The sequence below is a fragment of the Podarcis filfolensis genome (genome assembly GCF_964270895.1).
Source record: "Podarcis filfolensis genome assembly, chromosome: 17".
In the NCBI taxonomy this organism is placed as follows: domain Eukaryota; kingdom Metazoa; phylum Chordata; class Lepidosauria; order Squamata; family Lacertidae; genus Podarcis; species Podarcis filfolensis.
In genome coordinates, this window is record NC_139621.1 from 23873915 (window position 1) to 23879914 (window position 6000).

General features: G+C 42.5%; 1 long non-coding RNA gene across 1 annotated transcript; it reads left to right on the forward strand.

The window, feature by feature from the left end:
• The first annotated feature begins 139 nt into the window (after nucleotides 1–139).
• Nucleotides 140–2157, forward strand: LOC310752371. The gene is made up of 2 exons (XR_014542921.1): nucleotides 140–310; nucleotides 1982–2157. It is a non-coding gene; the product is annotated as an uncharacterized lncRNA (long non-coding RNA).
• Nucleotides 2158–6000: the final 3843 nt, after the last annotated feature.

Consider the following 6000-nt stretch of genomic DNA (forward strand, 5'->3'; position numbering starts at 1 on the left):
GATTTCTCATTCTGTTCAGTCTGACTCTTTGGACCTTGTAAAAGCAGGTGTTGGGGAAATGCGTATCGGTCTCCCACTGTTTACCAACCCAATACTCTTTTGAGTTTTCATTATTTCCATGTGTGCTTTTCACAGAAGGGGGTGAGAAGAAAGAACTTCTGGAGAACCTTCAGCCCTCCAAGTGTTGCTGAAAGGCCATTGGCCACGCTTGCTGGGGCTGATTCTGCAAGCAACAACTGGAGGGCCAAAAAGTTCCTCATATCTGCTTAGCATTATGTGTGAACCGGGCCGAGGAAAAACCCAGTTATAGGTCTGTACAATTCAATCCAGGAAATTGATTTCATTGGGAATGTTGGGCTCAGTCTGGGTACCAGAAAGTAGGAGCAATTGGAGAATACTAAACTAGCGAGTATGATGCAGTAACCAGTGTGGTGTAGTGGTTAAGACCGATAGAGTTGTAATCTGGTGAACCGGGTTCGCGTCTCCGCTCCTCCACATACAGCTGCTGGGTGACCTTGGGCCAGTCACACTTCTTTGAAGTCTCTCAGCCCCACTCACATCACAGAGTGTTTGTTGTGGGGGAGGAAGGGAAAGGAGAATGTTAGCCGCTTTGAGACTCCTTTGGGTAGTGATAAAGCGGGATATCAAATCCAAACTCTTCTTCTTATTATTTGTTTATTGCAGTTATGTTCCACTTGGGAATCTGTTGCCAGTGCTGAGAAAGTGTATCTTCAGTTACCCCAACACCTTTCTGCTCAGGGTACGTTATGCAGCTTTGTAGTAAATATCTGTATGGCATGAAAGCCTAGAGGCCTCAGCTGACATCGCCTCTCGTTTCAGTTAGCTATGGGTGCATACATCCATAGGGTGAGACAGTTCCTGCCCCAGTGCATTCCAAAGGACACAACGGTTGGGGAAAGTGAAGCATCGACACTGAGGGTCCTAAAATTTGCCACTCTAAATCAGGCTGTTTGTTGTGAAAGAGGTATTTTAAGGACAAAATCCTGGGGGAAATGTATGGTAAATAATTTAAAGCAGTCTCTGCCAAGATGACCCTCAGGGTCCCTTCCAACCTTACAATTCTATGATTCAAATAGAGAGTGATGCAATGAAGATATAATTATATACAGTACCTTGAAATTATACACAGATCTGAGAGACATCCTTACAGATATGAGTGAATACTGCCCCCTCCATCACACACCATCACTTTAAAATGTTTTTTAGTTCTCTTAACATCCCTAAGAAGTTTCTCCTTTGAAGTGTGCCTCAGAATTCCACTTTACAAATACATAAAGCTCCCTTGAACTTTTCCTCAGGATTCTTCGTATTTCATCCAAGAAAGGTCATGAAACCACTGAATTCACATCCAAATTTCACATTCAGTGCTGTTCGGGGAAACCTGTGTTGAATCAGGACTGAGCCAAGACATTTTTCTGCCCAAGATGGAGCAGGAAGCTGTTCTCCCTGCCCTTTAGTAAAGCTGTGAAGTATCCATTACTGGGGCATCTAAGGCAGAAAGTCCAACAAGCACCTCTCCCAAGAATTGAAAATACAATAATACAAAATTCAGTTATTAACTTTTTGCTGCCTGAGGTAACTGCCTCTCACTGCCTAATGGTTGGGACACTCCCCCTATTGTAAGAAATGTAACTTTTCCTTAGCCAAACTCTTTTCACTTCCTTCAGGTAATTTTGCCTCAGACAATTGCTTTAGGTGACATTTGGTGTCAATTCTAATTCTGGCGGTGTATCTACCACACACTCAAAGCACACGCATCACCAAAGAACGATGGTAACTATAGTTTACCATTCACAGAGCTGCAATTCCCAGCACCCTTACCAGCTACAGGATTTGTAGTGTGAGGGGGTTTTTTTTGGGGGGGGAGGTGCTTTGAATGGTGTACAAAGCCTGCATATTCAGCCCTTACAACCAGTTAAGGTTTCTTTCCTCCCATCCTCATTTTTTTGTGCAAACTTAGAATCTCAAAGGTCTATGGATCAACTTTCTCAGTTGAAGCTTTCAAGCCATGCAACATTCTTCCCTAGCTGCATTTCAGAAGCATTTTAAGACGCCACCATTCCTTTTGGATGTGTTCTCAGTGCTGTGGGAGAGAGGAAGGTTGCTTTTCTTGTCAATAAATTTTGGAAGGATGCATATTGTTTATGTCATAAGATTTTTATGGTTCCATCTTAATGTATTAGGTATTTGTTTGGGGGTGTCTTTTTTTTTTTGCACCATCTTGAGCTAATAGATAAGGGGGTATAAAAATCAAGGGGGAAAATTAAATTAGAATAGCCTCAACAGTTTCTTTTCCTGTGACAGATCCGTCTAACATGATGAATGTTGTCCTGTTTTCTCTGGGGTTGTTTCTGCATATGAAATGATGGGGGCTGAAATTCAAATGCAAATGTAATCGCTAATACAGCTTAGATAAAATACTTTCTGATATATTGCTGAAAGCATAATCCCTCATGTTAATAAAATAGCTAGCACACTTTTTTGCATTATTTTTGTACCCGTTGAAGATTAATAATGAAGTGTTCTGATGGGAGAAAGAGGGTCAGATAGGTCCATCACCACAAAGTACATTGGATTTGTGGCACACTTGGCCTTAGTAAATGCATGCGAGAGATATTCAGGTTGACATCTGGACCGACATCAAGCTGGTTTCAACCTTATCTCATAAGACATGAATGCCACCTCAGAGAACTAAGAGGAAATGTCACAACATCTTGATGGGACAGGAATATAGCATTTAAGACAGCCAGTTGGGCTTTCATCAGTACCAAACCTTTTGCAGAGACTCTGTTTACCACAAAAAGCCAGCTAATCCTTATGGAAAGACAAGTCATGCAATTCCACCCAGCAGAAGTATGTGAGCTGCAGTTGTCAATGAATTTAGTACAGTCGTACCTTGGAAGTCGAACAGAATCCATTCCGGAAGTTCGTTCGACTTCCAAAATGTTTGAAAACAAAAGCATGGCTTCTGATTGGCTGCAGCAAGCTCCTGCAGCCAAGCGGAAGCTGTGGAAGCCCCGTCGGACATTCGGCTTCCAAAAATAGTTCGCAAAGTAGAACACTTACTTCCAAGTTTCGATCGTTCGGGAGCCAAAACGTTTGAGAACTAAGCTGTTCAAAAACCAAGATACGACTGTATTTATATTTTAATGCAAGGGTCAGTAACCTTGGCCCATCTAGATGTTGTTCAATTGCAACAGCCACTTTGAGACTCCTTAGGGTAGTGATAAAGCTGGATATCAAATCCAAACTCCTCCTCCTCCTGCCATTAAAATGGAGTCCTAGAAATCATCTACGTTTCCTAATTATAGAGGAAGTAAAGGTAAAGGGACCCCTGACCGTTAGGTCCAGTCGTGGATGACTCTGGGGTTGCGGCACTCATCTCACTTTACTGGCCAAGGGAGCTGGTTAAAGCTTCTGGGTCATGTGGCCAGCATGACTAAGCCACTTCTGGCAAACCAGAGCAGTGCACGGAAACACCGTTTAGCTCTCCGCCGCAGCGGTACCTATTTATCTACTTGCACTGCGTGCTTTCGAACTGCTAGGTTGGCAGGAGCAGGGACCGAGCAACAGGAGCTCACCCCGTTGCGGGGATTCGAACTGCTGACCTTCTGATTGGCTCTGTGGTTTAACCCACAGAACTCCCTAAAATTATAGCACAGGAAAACATATGGGGAACACTTTCACTAGGACAAACTCTCAAATGTCAAGGCTGTATTGGAAATCAACTGAACCCAGCCATTGCTCTCCTGTATCAAGGAACATTTAATGTTGCTAAATACCTAGCTTCTCAATAATTGCTGTTACGTGGTAGACCAAGGTACAGAAGTGAGCAAACCCCATTCTAATTAAGGACTAAAAGTGTGTATTTAATGCAGCCAGTTGCTTTTTCTAAACCAAGTGGCAAGAGAAAAATTAGCCATAAACACAAAGCTTGTTTCCAGAATAGCAGTATTTTTCAGGAGTGGTTCAGGTGCATACCAGAAATTTAGGTTTGCACAACTGAAGCAGAGTAAAGTGCTCTGGCTGTCTGGCAAAACAAATCCACTTAAAAAAATAAATAACAGCCCCTTGAACTTCTTGCTATTAGGAAAGTGATGGTAAAAGCACTGAGAAGTCTGGGATGAATGGGTAGCTGTATAATCACTGTGCAGGCAAAAATGAATGCTCATTGTCATAAATGAATGCTCATTGTCATAAAACCTCTGTGCAAACAAATCAGAATGCAATAATAAAGATCAGATACATTCTCACCTCCATGTTCAATAAACAGTTTTTTTCTGAAGGAGTCCAATGACTTTGTGCTGGATGAGGTAGAGGAACGAGTGATGCCCAGATGCAACAGTGAGAAAAAATAGAGTGTGAATTGGCCTGAATGTCTGTTTGTTTGGTAAACCTCAGAAACCATTTCTCCCCTTCTGTTTCTCAGATTGACAATATTTCAAAATATCTGTGTGCAGAAACGTTTTGCCTTGATGTGTTCGTGCAAGAAATTAGCATGATCTGAAAACTTGAAGGGAGCTGTATTTATCCTCTTAACATGGAAAAAATGAAGAAGGAAAGGTACTTTGCTTGTGATTATGACATACAGCTTTGCCTTGGGGGTGGAAAGCAGACAGCAATGTATGAATCTACGGTATTTGCCCAGATTTTAAACACCAGTTGGGTCAGCCTCATTGCTTCAAGAGGAAACAATGAGCTTGAGTCTCCAACGGGGCATGCGGAAGAAGCCTTAGGGCTCAAAGAGAGACTGTCAGAGGAAGGGTTTCCCTTGTTAATATACTGGCTTATTCCTCAATTTGTAAAGCCGCCTAAGAGATGTGGACCCTATTTCCCATGGAAGTGAATGATAAATGAGGATCAAAATCCTCCATGCAACTTCAGGGATCTCATTCTTAAGCACAATAAAGCAGACAAATCTCAACTGCTTTTGTCTGAAATGGGAAACGTCAGGTTGCAAAGTGTTTGATGGACCAACAGCAGTTGATTTCCATGGCCTAAGCAAAATCTGGCTATTTTAGGAGGGATATGAAATCATCGAGGTGGCACTGTTATGATCACTTACCTAACCATAAGTTCAATTTCACTTGGTGAGGTTTACTTTTGAGTAGACATGTGTACAAATGCCCTGCTTGACTGCAATCCTATGCACACTTGGAGCAACTACCATTGAACACAATGGGACTCTCTTCCAACCCTGTGTGTTTGTATTTGCAAGAGACAGATACTTGCTTTCCATGTCTACAATCTTATGCAGGTTTTTCTTGTGCAGATTTACCTGCGTGTAAGTCTAATTGCAAGCTGGGAGATTTAGAAATAAGCCCCATTACAGACCCCCCCCCCAAGAATCCCTATTTTCCAGTCCCTGGAAGCCATCCCAGTTTCTAATTTTACCCCGGAATGTCCCACATTTCCTTAGAATGTCCCTATTTTCATCGAAGAAATGTTGAAGGGTATGGAATTATGCAACCCCCAAGACAAGGAGATAAATAACTATAGAGTGGTACTACTTACATTCACCTCCAGTTACATATCCTTTGGGATACATACGTGGCAAACCCGGAAGTATTTTCCCGGGTTTTGCTGTGCGTGCATGCACAGAAGCACTAAATTGTGCCATGCACATGCGCAGACCCAGCACCTCCATTTGCAAATTCCTTGGGATCTGACCGGAGCTCCAGAATGGATCCCGCTCGCAACCAGAGGTACCACTGTACAACCTTTAGACAACAGCTGAAGGAAGCCCTGTATAGGGAAGGTTTTAAATGCTTGATGTTTTACTGTATTGTGCTTTTATATATGTTGGAAGCCATCCAGAGTAGCTGAAGGAACTCAGTCAGATGGGTGGGGGTATGATGATGATGATGACAGGACATTCCTATTTTCTTCGAAGAAACATTGGAGGGTATGCCATTAAACTCTTTGCACCTGTGTACATAGGAGTTAAGCTGTACTAATCATGTATGCCCTTTCACGCAA